This window comes from Oncorhynchus gorbuscha, unplaced genomic scaffold, assembly GCF_021184085.1.
Source record: "Oncorhynchus gorbuscha isolate QuinsamMale2020 ecotype Even-year unplaced genomic scaffold, OgorEven_v1.0 Un_scaffold_383, whole genome shotgun sequence".
Taxonomy (NCBI): Eukaryota; Metazoa; Chordata; class Actinopteri; order Salmoniformes; family Salmonidae; genus Oncorhynchus; species Oncorhynchus gorbuscha.
This window is the reverse complement of record NW_025745232.1, coordinates 265001-277500: the sequence shown is the minus strand read 5'-3', so window position 1 is coordinate 277500 and position 12500 is coordinate 265001. Positions and strand designations below refer to the sequence as shown.

The following is a 12500-nucleotide window of genomic DNA, read 5'->3' as shown; positions in this document are numbered from 1 at the left end:
ACAGCCCTGTCCTGTAGGGACACTAGGTAACTACAGCCCTGTCCTGTAGGGACACTAGGTAACTACAGCCCTGTCCTGTAGGGACACTAGGTAACTACAGCCCTGTCCTGTAGGGACACTAGGTAACTACAGCCCTGTCCTGTAGGGACACTAGGTAACTAGGGACACTAGGTAACTACAGCCCTGTCCTGTAGGGACACTAGGTAACTACAGCCCTGTCCTGTAGGGACACTAGGTAACTACAGCCCTGTCCTGTAGGGACACTAGGTAACTACAGCCCTGTCCTGTAGGGACACTAGGTAACTACAGCCCTGTCCTGTAGGGACACTGGTAACTACAGCCCTGTCCTGTAGGGACACTAGGTAACTACAGCCCTGTCCTGTAGGGACACTCAGATATAACTACAGCCCTAGTCCTGATATAATGCATGGTATATTACAGTCCTTACATCTACATATATACAGTAGTAAGTCAGATATAATACAGCCCTGTCCTGTAGGGACACAGATATAATACATGGTAACAGTAATTACATCTACCTAGTTCCTCAGATATAATACATGTAGTATATTACAGTAATTACACATATATAGGTAGTTACTACAGTCAGATATAATCCTGTAGTATATGGTAATTACATCTACAGGTAACTACAGCCCTGTCCTGTAGGGACACTAGGTAACTACAGCAGATATGTCCTGTAGGGACACTAGGTAACTACAGTAGTTACTACAGTCAGATATAATACATGTAGTATATTACAGTAATTACATCTACATATACAGTAGTTACTACAGTCAGATATAATACAGTAGTTGTAGTATATTACAGTAATTACATCTACATATATACAGTAGTTACTACAGTCAGATATAATGCATGTAGTATATTACAGTAATTACATCTACAGATATACAGTAGTTACTACAGTCAGATATAATGCATGTAGTATATGATAGTAATTACATCTACATATATACAGTAGTTACTACAGTCAGATATAATGCATGTAGTATATGATAGTAATTACATATTTTTTTAAGTCCTTTAAAAATAATAAAACAATAAAATAATAAATAAATAAATAAATAATAAATAATAAATTTAAAATAGGTCAAAGGTTTGGGATCAGGGTTAGGGTTGGGGTGTTTAAGTCCCTTTAAAAGGTTGTTGGGATCAGGGGTGGGGTGTTGGGTTATAGTACCAGGGTTAGGGTTGGGGTGTTTAAATCCCTTTAAAAAGGTTGTTGGGATCAGGGTTAGGGTTGGGGTGTTTAAATCCCTTTAAAAGGTAGTTAAGTACCAGGGTTAGGGTTGGTGAGTCCCTTTAAAAAGGTTGTTGGGATCAGGGTTTAGGGTTGGGGTGTTTAAGTCCCCAGGGTTAGGGTTGGGGTGTTTAAGTCCAAAAGGTAGTTGGGATCAGGGTTAGGGTTGGGGTGTTTAAATCCCTTTAAAAAGGTAGTTATAGTACCAGGGTTAGGGTTGGGGTGTTTAAATCCCTTTAAAAGGTAGTTGGGATCAGGGTTAGGGTTGGGGTGTTTAGTCCCTTTAGTTATCAGGGTTAGGGTTGGGGTGTTTAAATCCCTTTAAAAAAGGGTAGTTATAGTACCAGGGTTAGGGTTGGGGTGTTTAAATCCCTTTAAAAAGGTAGTTATAGTACCAGGGTTAGGGTTGGGGTGTTTAAGTCCCTTTAAAAAGGTAGTTGGGTTAGGGTTGGGGTGTTTAAGTCCCTTTAAAAGGTAGTTGGGATCAGGGTTAGGGTTGGGGGTTAGGGTTGGGGTGTTTAAATCCCTTTAAAAAGGTAGTTATAGTACCAGGGTTAGGGTTGGGGTGTTTAAGTCCCTTTAAAAAGGTAGTTATAGTACCAGGGTTAGGGTTGGGGTGTTTAAGTCCCTTTAAAAAGGTAGTTATAGTACCAGGGTTAGTACCAGGGTTGGGGTGTTTAAATCCCTTTAAAGCAGTAGTTATAACCAGGGTTAGTGCAGGTTATAGTTATAGTACCAGGGTTAGGGTTGGGGTTGTTTTCTGTCTGTGCTTGTTTTCCCTTTCCCAGGGTTAGGGTTGGGGTGTTTTCCCTTTAAAAAGGTAGTTATAGTACCAGGGTTAGGGTTGGGGTGTTTAAATCCCTTTAAAAAGGTAGTGTTATAGTACCAGGGTTAGCGTGGGTTGTTCTCTGGGTGTTTAAGTCTGTTAGAGTGTGAGTTGTTCTGTTAAAAGGTAGTTGGGAGTTGTTCTCAGTTGGTTAGTGTGAGTTGTTAGAGTGGGTGTTTAAGTGTGATCCCTGTTTTAAAAGTTGTTCTCTGTTAGAGGTAGTTGTTCTGGATGAGTTGTTCTCTGTTAGGGTTAGTTGTTCTGTTGGGGTTGTTCTCTTTAAGTTGTCCCTTTAAAAGGTAGTTGTTCTCTGTTAGAGTGTAGTTGTTCCCAGGGTTAGTTGTTCTCTGTTAGAGTGTGAGTGTTTAAAGTTGTTCTCTGTTAGAAGTTGTTCTGTTAAGTGTAGTTCTCTGTTAGAGTGGAGTTGTTCTCAGGGTTAGTTGTTCTCTGTTGTGGGTGTTTAAGTCCTGTTTAAAAAGGTAGTTGGGATCAGGGTTAGTTGGTTAGAGTGGGTGTTTCTTTAAGTTGTTCCCTGTTAGAAAAGGTAGTTGGGAGTTGTTCAGGGTTAGGGTTGGGGTTGTCCTGTTGAAAATATGACAATTCTGTTAGACACTCACTGGAAATAGTTCTCTTTATAAATCTCTGTTAGAGTGTAATTTCCAGCAGTAAATATAATTTCTCAGTTGTTCTGTTAGAGTGTGAGTTGTTCTCAGTGCAGTGTGAGTTGTTCCCTGTTAGAGTGTGATGTTCCAGAGTGTGAGTTGTTCCCAGCAGACAATAAGTTGTTCTCTGTTTTGAGCTGTTCTCAAACACTGTTAGAGTGTAGTTGTTCTCTGTTAGACAGAGTTTCTGTTAGAGTTAGTTGTTCCCTGTTAAACAATGAAACAAGTAGTTGTTTCTGTCTGTGCTTGTTCTTTCTTTAGAGCGTGGGTTGTTCTCTGTTAGAGCCTGGTTCTCTGTTAAGTGTGATTCTGTTAGAGTGTGAGTTGTTCTCTGTTAGAGTGTGAGTTGTTGAGTTGTTCTGTTAGAGTTGTTCTCTGTTAGAGTGTGAGTTGTTCTCTGTTAGAGTGTGAGTTGTTCTCTGTTAGAGTGTGAGTTGTTCTCTGTTAGAGTGTGAGTTGTTCTCTGTTAGAGTGTGAGTTGTTCTCTGTTAGAGTGTGAGTTGTTTCTCTGTTAGAGTGTGAGTTGTTCTCTGTTAGAGTGTGAGTTGTTCTCTGTTAGAGTGTGAGTTGTTCTCTGTTAGAGTGTGAGTTGTTCTCTGTTAGAGTGTGAGTTGTTCTCTGTTAGAGTGTGAGTTGTTCTCTGTTAGAGTGTGAGTTGTTCTCTGTTAGAGTGTGAGTTGTTCTCTGTTGAGTGTGAGTTGTTCTCTGTTAGAGTGTGAGTTGTTCTCTGAGTGTGAGTTGTTCTCTGTTAGAGTGTGAGTTGTTCTCTGTTAGAGTGTGAGTTGTTCTCTGTTAGAGTGAGTTGTTCTCTGTTAGAGTGTGAGTTGTTCTGTTAGAGTGTGAGTTGTTCTCTGTTAGAGTGTGAGTTGTTCTCTGTTAGAGTGTGAGTTGTTCTCTGTTAGAGTGTGAGTTGTTCTGTTAGAGTGTGAGTTGTTCTCTGTTAGAGTGTGAGTTGTTCTCTGTTAGAGTGTGAGTTGTTCTCTGTTAGAGTGTGAGTTGTTCTGTTAGAGTGTGAGTTGTTCTCTGTTAGAGAGTTGTTCTCTGTTAGAGTGTGAGAGTTGTTCTCTGTTAGAGTGTGAGTTGTTCTCTGTTAGAGTTGTGTGAGTTGTTGTTCTGTTAGTGTGAGTTGTTCTCTGTTAGAGTGTTGTTCTCTGTTAGAGTGTGAGTTGTTCTCTGTTAGAGTGTGAGTTGTTCTCTGTTAGAGTGTGAGTTGTTCTCTGTTAGAGTGTGAGTTGTTCTCTGTTAGAGTGTGAGTTGTTCTCTGTTAGAGTGTGAGTTGTTCTCTGTTAGAGTGTGAGTTGTTCTCTGTTAGAGTGTGAGTTGTTCTCTGTTAGAGTGTGAGTTGTTCTCTGTTAGAGTGTGAGTTGTTCTCTGTTAGAGTGTGAGTTGTTCTCTGTTAGTGTGAGTTGTTCTCTGTTAGAGTGTGAGTTGTTCTCTGTTAGAGTGTGAGTTGTTCTCTGTTAGAGTGTGAGTTGTTCTCTGTTAGAGTGTGAGTTGTTCTCTGTTAGAGTGTGAGTTGTTCTCTGTTAGAGTGTGAGTTGTTCTCTGTTAGAGTGTGAGTGTGAGTTGTTGTTCTCTGTTAGAGTGTGAGTTGTTCTCTGTTAGAGTGTGAGTTGTTCTCTGTTAGAGTGTGAGTTGTTCTCTGTTAGAGTGTGAGTTGTTCTCTGTTAGTGTGAGTTGTTCTCTGTTGAGTTGTTCTCTGTTAGAGTGTGAGTTGTTCCTGTTAGAGTGTGAGTTGTTCTCTGTTAGAGTGTGAGTTGTTCTCTGTTAGAGTGTGAGTTGTTCTCTGTTAGAGTGTGAGTTGTTCTCTGTTAGTGTGAGTTGTTCTCTGTTAGAGTGTGAGTTGTTCTCTGTTAGAGTGTGAGTTGTTCTCTGTTAGAGTGTGAGTTGTTCTCTGTTAGAGTGTGAGTTGTTCTCTGTTAGAGTGTGAGTTGTTCTCTGTTAGTGTGAGTTGTTCTCTGTTAGAGTGTGAGTTGTTCTCTGTTAGAGTGTGAGTTGTTCTCTGTTAGAGTGTGAGTTGTTCTCTGTTAGAGTGTGAGTTGTTCTCTGTTAGAGTGTGAGTTGTTCTCTGTTAGAGTGTGAGTTGTTCTGTTAGAGTTGTTCTCTGTTAGAGTGTGAGTTCTCTGTTAGAGTGTGAGTTGTTCTCTGTTAGAGTGTGAGTTGTTTCTGTTAGAGAGTTGTTTCTGTTAGAGTGTTGTTCTCTGTTAGAGTGTGAGTTGTTCTCTGTTGTGAGTTGTTCTCTGTTAGAGTGTGAGTTGTTCTCTGTTAGAGAGTGTTCTGAGTTGTTCTCTGTTAGAGTGTGAGTTGTTCTCTGTTAGAGTGTGAGTTCTCTGTTAGAGTGTGAGTTGTTCTCTGTTAGAGTGTGAGTTGTTCTCTGTTAGAGTGTGAGTTGTTCTCTGTTAGAGTGTGAGTTGTTCTCTGTTAGAGTGTGAGTTGTTCTCTGTTAGAGTGTGAGTTGTTCTCTGTTAGAGTGTGAGTTGTTCTCTGTTAGAGTGTGAGTTGTTCTCTGTTAGAGTGTGAGTTGTTCTCTGTTAGAGTGTGAGTTGTTCTCTGTTAGAGTGTGAGTTGTTCTCTGTTAGAGTGTGAGTTGTTTCTGTTAGAGTGTGAGTTGTTCTCTGTTAGAGTGTGAGTTGTTCTCTGTTAGAGTGTGAGTTGTTCTCTGTTAGAGTGTGAGTTCTCTGTTAGAGTGTGAGTTGTTCTGTTAGAGTGTGAGTTGTTCTCTGTTAGAGTGTGAGTTGTTCTCTGTTAGAGTGTGAGTTGTTCTCTGTTAGAGTGTGAGTTGTTCTCTGTTAGAGTGTGAGTTGTTCTGTTAGAGTGTGAGTTGTTCTGTTAGAGTGTGAGTTGTTCTCTGTTAGAGTTGTTCTGTTAGAGTGTGAGTTGTTTCTGTTAGAGTGTGAGTTGTTTCTGTTAGAGTGTGAGTTGTTCTCTGTTAGAGTGTGAGTTGTTCTCTGTTAGAGTGTGAGTTGTTCTCTGTTAGAGTGTGAGTTGTTCTCTGTTAGAGTGTGAGTTGTTCTCTGTTAGAGTGTGAGTTGTTCTCTGTTAGAGTTGTTCTGTTGAGTGTGAGTTGTTCTCTGTTAGAGTGTGAGTTGTTCTCTGTTAGAGTGTGAGTTGTTCCCTGTTAGAGTGTGAGTTCTTGTTCTGTTAGAGTGTGAGTTAGAGTGTGAGTTGTTCTGAAACATGAAGTTGTTCTCATCATATAGAGTGTAGTTGTTCTCTGTTAGAGTGTGAGTTGTTCTCTGTTAGAACACTGTTAAGTTGTTCTCTGTTAGAAGTTGTTCTCTGTTAGAGTGTGAGTTGTTCTCTGTTAGAGTGTGATTTCTGTTAGAGTGTGAGTTGTTCTCTGTTAGAGTGTGACAGGCATAGTTTTTCTCAGTTGTTCCCAGTTGTTCTCTGTTAGTGTGAGTTGTTCCCTGTTAGAGCGTGATACAATACATCTCATTATGAGTTAACAAACAACATTAACACATGACACATACATGCACACACAATACATCTCACACACACACACACACACACACACACACACACACACACACACACACACACACACACACACACACACACACACACACACACACACACACACACACACACACACACACACACACACACACACACAAACACAAATGTGTAGGGACGTGTGTTAGATTCAGATCACCAGTTATTTAACCTCTCCTTAATGTCCGTCTCTGTCCTCTCCAGTGGTAAGTAGAGTATGATCCTGCTGCTCAGACTCATGAATGTGAAACACTGTCCTTTGTCTGGTTAATTATCACACACACACACACACACACACACACACACACACACACACACACACACACACACACACACACACACACACACACACACACACACACACACACACACACACACACACACACACACACACACACAAACACAAACACAAACACAACACACACACACACACATGCACGTGCCTGAACCCTGGCTCCTCCGTGACGTCCTGCCTCCTGCCCACTCTCTGAATGTCAACGCTGTCTTACTGTGTTTGTTAAGCGCGTTGTCTTGGTGTTTGTGTGTCTTCCAGGCGTAGCTACATACGTGTGTGTTGCTCAGCAGGGCTACTGGGATCCCCAAGGCCCTGACATCAGCAACTGCACGTCTCCTGGGTCAACCACATCATGCAGAAAGTGAGTATGACTGCTGGCGGCGGCCATTGCGGCTTCGCGGCTCTCCCATTGAAACACATTCTAGGGCGTCCATTACGGATCTGGACCCAGGGGCAGTTTGTTCTCTCAGTTTCTCACGCATGGAGACACATTGGGGAAGATACTGGGAAGATCTAGACTGTGTCCCAAAATGGCACTTAGACATGATTCCATTTGGGAACCCTGCACTACTGTAGACGAGACAGGGTTGGTTCAGAGACTTCCTGTTTTGTCTGTTTGATGAGGTCAGTTCCTGGTTATATGATGTTAAAGATTATAGCTGTGTAATAAGCTCAGTTAAAGACTATAGCTGTGTGATGAGTTCAGTTAAAGACGATAGCTGTGTGATGAACTCAGTTAAAGACGATAGCTGTGTGATAAGCTCAGTTAAAGATGATAGCTGTGTGATGAGGTCAGTTCCTGGTTATATGATGTTAAAGATTATAGCTGTGTGATAAGCTCAGTTAAAGATTATAGCTGTGTGATAAGCTCAGTTAAAGATGATAGCTGTGTGATAAGCTCAGTTGAAGATGATAGCTGTGTGATGAGGTCAGTTCCTGGTTATATGATGTTAAAGATTATAGCTGTGTGATAAGCTCAGTTAAAGACGATAGCTGTGTGATAAGCTCAGTTAAAGACGATAGCTGTGTGATAAGCTCAGTTGAAGATGATAGCTGTGTGATAAGCTCAGTTAATGACGATAGCTGTGTGATAAGCTCAGTTAAAGACGATAGCTGTGTGATGAGGTCAGTTCTGGTTATATGATGTTAAAGATTATAGCTGTGTGATAAGCTCAGTTAAAGACGATAGCTGTGTGATAAGCTCAGTTAAAGACGATAGCTGTGTGATAAGCTCAGTTCCTGGTTATATGATGTTAAAGATTATAGCTGTGTGATAAGCTCAGTTAAAGACGATAGCTGTGTGATGAGGTCAGTTCCTGGTTATATGATGTTAAAGATTATAGCTGTGTGATAAGCTCAGTTAAAGGTGATAGCTGTGTGATGAGGTCAGTTCCTGGTTATATGATGTTAAAGATTATAGCTGTGTGATAAGCTCAGTTAAAGGCGATAGCTGTGTGATAAGCTCAGTTAAAGACGATAGCTGTGTGATAAGCTCAGTTAAAGGTGATAGCTGTGTGATAAGCTCAGTTAAAGGTGATAGCTGTGTGATAAGCTCAGTTAAAGACGATAGCTGTGTGATAAGCTCAGTTAAAGACGATAGCTGTGTGATAAGCTCAGTTAAAGGTGATAGCTGTGTGATAAGCTCAGTTAAAGGTGATAGCTGTGTGATAAGCTCAGTTAAAGACGATAGCTGTGTGATAAGCTCAGTTAAAGGTGATAGCTGTGTGATAAGCTCAGTTAAAGGTGATAGCTGTGTGATAAGCTCAGTTAAAGACGATAGCTGTGTGATAAGCTCAGTTCCTGGTTATATGATGTTAAAGGTGATAGCTGTGTGATAAGCTCAGTTAAAGACGATAGCTGTGTGATAAGCTCAGTTCCAGGTTATATGATGGTAAAGATGATAAAGAGTAAAGATGTACGGTGTAGGACTGATGAGGTCAGTTCCTGGTTATATGATGGTAAAGATGATAAAGAGTAAAGATGTACGGTGTAGGACTGATGAGACTTTAGCTCATTTATACATTCTGGTTAGTATCAGCATCATCGTCATTATTGGAGTCGTGAATATCATGACAAAGACAAGAAATATTGAAGACATTTGTTTCATTCTGAGTTTATCTGCAGTTGTTTTAATCTCTATCAGTTGTTTTAATCTCTATCAGTTGTTTTAATCACTATCAGTTGATTTAATCACTATCAGTTGTTTTAATCACTATCAGTTGATTTAATCACTATCAGTTGTTTTAATCTCTATCATCACTATCAGTTGTTACAATCACTATCATCACTATCAGTTGTTTTAATCACTATCAGTTGTATTAATCACTATCAGTTGTTTTAATCACTATCAGTTGGTTTAATCTCTATCAGTTGTTTTAATCACTATCGGTTGTTTTAATCACGATCAGTTGTTTTAATCTCTATCAGTTGTTTTAATCACTACATTTACATTTACATTTAAGTCATTTAGCAGACGCTCTTATCTATCAGTTGTTTTAATCACTATCATCACTATCAGTTGTTTTAATCACTATCAGTTGATTTAATCACTATCAGTTGTTTTAATCTCTATCATCACTATCAGTTGTTATAATCACTATCATCACTATCAGTTGTTTTAATCACTATCATCACTATCAGTTGTTTTAATCACTATCAGTTGTGTTAATCACTATCAGTTGTTTTAATCACTATCAGTTGTTTTAATCACTATCAGTTGGTTTAATCTCTATCAGTTGTTTTAATCACTATCGTCACTATCAGTTGTTTTAATCACTATCAGTTGTTTTAATAACTATCGTTTGTTTTAATCTCTATCAGTTGTTTTAATCTCTATCAGTTGTTTTACTCTCTATCAGTTGTTTTAATCACTATCAGTTGTTTTAATCACTATCAGTTGTTTTAATACCTATCAGTTGTTTTAATCACTATCGTTTGTTTTAATCTCTATCAGTTGTTTTAATCACTATCAGTTGTTTTAATCACTATCAGTTGTTTTAATACCTATCAGTTGTTTTAATCACTATCGTTTGTTTTAATCTCTATCAGTTGTTTTAATCACTATCAGTTGTTTTAATCACTATCAGTTGTTTTAATCTCTATCAGTTGTTTTAATCACTATCAGTTGTTTTAATCACTATCAGTTGTTTTAATCACTATTAATCACTATCAGTTGTTTTAATCTCTATCGGTTGTTTTAATCACTATTAATCACTATCAGTTGTTTTAATCACTATTAATCACTATCAGTTGTTTTAATCTCTATCAGTTGTTTTAATCACTATCAGTTGTTTTAATCACTATCGTTTGTTTTAATCTCTATCAGTTGTTTTAATCACTATCAGTTGTTTTAATCACTATCAGTTGTTTTAATCTCTATCAGTTGTTTTAATCACTATCAGTTGTTTTAATCACTATCAGTTGTTTTAATCTCTATCAGTTGTTTTAATCACTATCGGTTGTTTTAATCACTATCAGTTGTTTTAATCACTATTAATCACTATCGGTTGTTTTAATCACTATCAGTTGTTTTAATCACTATCAGTTGTTTTAATCACTATTAATCACTATCTGTTGTTTTAATCACTATTAATCACTATCAGTTGTTTTAATCACTATCATCACTATCAGTTGTTTTAATCTCTATCGGTTGTTTTAATCACTATTAATCACTATCAGTTGTTTTAATCACTATCATCACTATCAGTTGTTTTAATCACTATCATCACTATCAGTTGTTTTAATCACTATCAGTTGTTTTAATCACTATCATCACTATCAGTTGTTTTAATCACTATCAGTTGTTTTAATCACTATCATCACTATCAGTTGTTTTAATCTCTATCGGTTGTTTTAATCACTATCATCACTATCAGTTGTTTTAATCACTATCGTCACTATCAGTTGTTTTAATCACTATCATTTGTTTTAATCACTATCATCACTATCAGTTGTTTAATCACTATCAGTTGATTTAATCACTATCAGTTGTTTTAATCACTATCATCACTATCAGTTGTTTTAATCACTATCATCACTATCAGTTGTTTTAATCACTATCAGTTGTTTTAATCACTATCATCACTATCAGTTGTTTTAATCACTATCAGTTGTTTTAATCACTATCAGTTGATTTAATCACTATCAGTTGTTTTAATCACTATCAGTTGTTTTAATCACTATCAGTTGTTTTAATCACTATCATCACTATCAGTTGTTTTAATCACTATCATCACTATCAGTTGTTTTAATCACTATCAGTTGATTTAATCACTATCATCACTATCAGTTGTTTTAATCACTATCATCACTATCAGTTGTTTTAATCACTATCAGTTGTTTTAATCACTATCAGTTGATTTAATCACTATCATCACTATCAGTTGTTTTAATCACTATCATCACTATCAGTTGTTTTAATCACTATCAGTTGATTTAATCACTATCGGTTGTTTTAATCACTATCGGTTGTTTTAAACACTATCAGTTGATTTAATCACTATCGGTTGTTTTAATCACTATCAGTTGTTTTAAACACTATCAGTTGTTTTAATCACTATCAGTTGTTTTAAACACTATCAGTTGTTTTAATCACTATCAGTTGATTTAATCACTATCAGTTGATTTAATCACTATCAGTTGTTTTAATCACTATCAGTTGTTTTAAACACTATCAGTTGTTTTAATCTCTATCGATTGTTTTAATCACTATCATCACTATCAGTTGTTTTAATCACTATCAGTTGTTTTAATCACTATCAGTTGTTTTAATCACTATCAGTTGTTTTAATCACTATCGTCACTATCAGTTGTTTTAATCACTATCGTCACTATCAGTTGTTTTAATCACTATAGGTTGTTTTAATCACTATCATCACTATCAGTTGTTTTAATCTCTATCAGTTGTTTTAATCACTATCAGTTGTTTTAATCACTATCCCTTGTTTTAATCACTATCAGTTGTTTTAATCACTATCAGTTGTTTTAATCACTATCATCACTATCAGTTGTTTAATCACTATCAGTTGATTTAATCACTATCAGTTGTTTTAATCACTATCATCACGATCAGTTGTTTTAATCACTATCGTCACTATCAGTTGTTTTAATCACTATCAGTTGTTTTAATCACTATCATCACTATCAGTTGTTTTAATCACTATCATCACTATCAGTTGTTTTAATCACTATCAGTTGTTTTAATCACTATCATCACTATCAGTTGTTTTAATCACTATCATCACTATCAGTTGTTTTAATCACTATCAGTTGTTTTAATCACTATCATCACTATCAGTTGTTTTAATCACTATCGTCACTATCAGTTGTTTTAATCACTATCAGTTGTTTTAATCACTATCGTCACTATCAGTTGATTTAATCACTATCAGTTGATTTAATCACTATCGTCACTATCAGTTGATTTAATCACTATCAGTTGATTTAATCACTATCAGTTGATTTAATCACTATCGTCACTATCAGTTGATTTAATCACTATCAGTTGATTTAATCACTATCAGTTGTTTTAATCACTATCGTCACTGTCAGTTGTTTTAATCACTATCAGTTGTTTTAATCACTATCAGTTGTTTTAATCACTATCAGTTGTTTTAATCACTATCATCACTATCAGTTGTTTTAATCACTATCAGTTGTTTTAATCACTATCGTCACTATCAGTTGATTTAATCACTATCAGTTGATTTAATCACTATCGGTTGTTTTAATCACTATCGTCACTATCAGTTGTTTTAATCACTATCAGTTGTTTTAATCACTATCGTCACTATCAGTTGTTTTAATCACTATCAGTTGTTTTAATCACTATCAGTTGTTTTAATCACTATCGTCACTATCAGTTGATTTAATCACTATCAGTTGATTTAATCACTATCAGTTGTTTTAATCACTATCATCACTATCAGTTGTTCTAATCACTATCATCACTATCAG

At 36.9% G+C, this 12500-nt stretch overlaps 1 pseudogene; it reads left to right on the top strand.

The window, feature by feature from the left end:
• Positions 1 to 12500, top strand: part of LOC124018033 — a 142546-nt pseudogene that overhangs the window by 6882 nt on the left and 123164 nt on the right.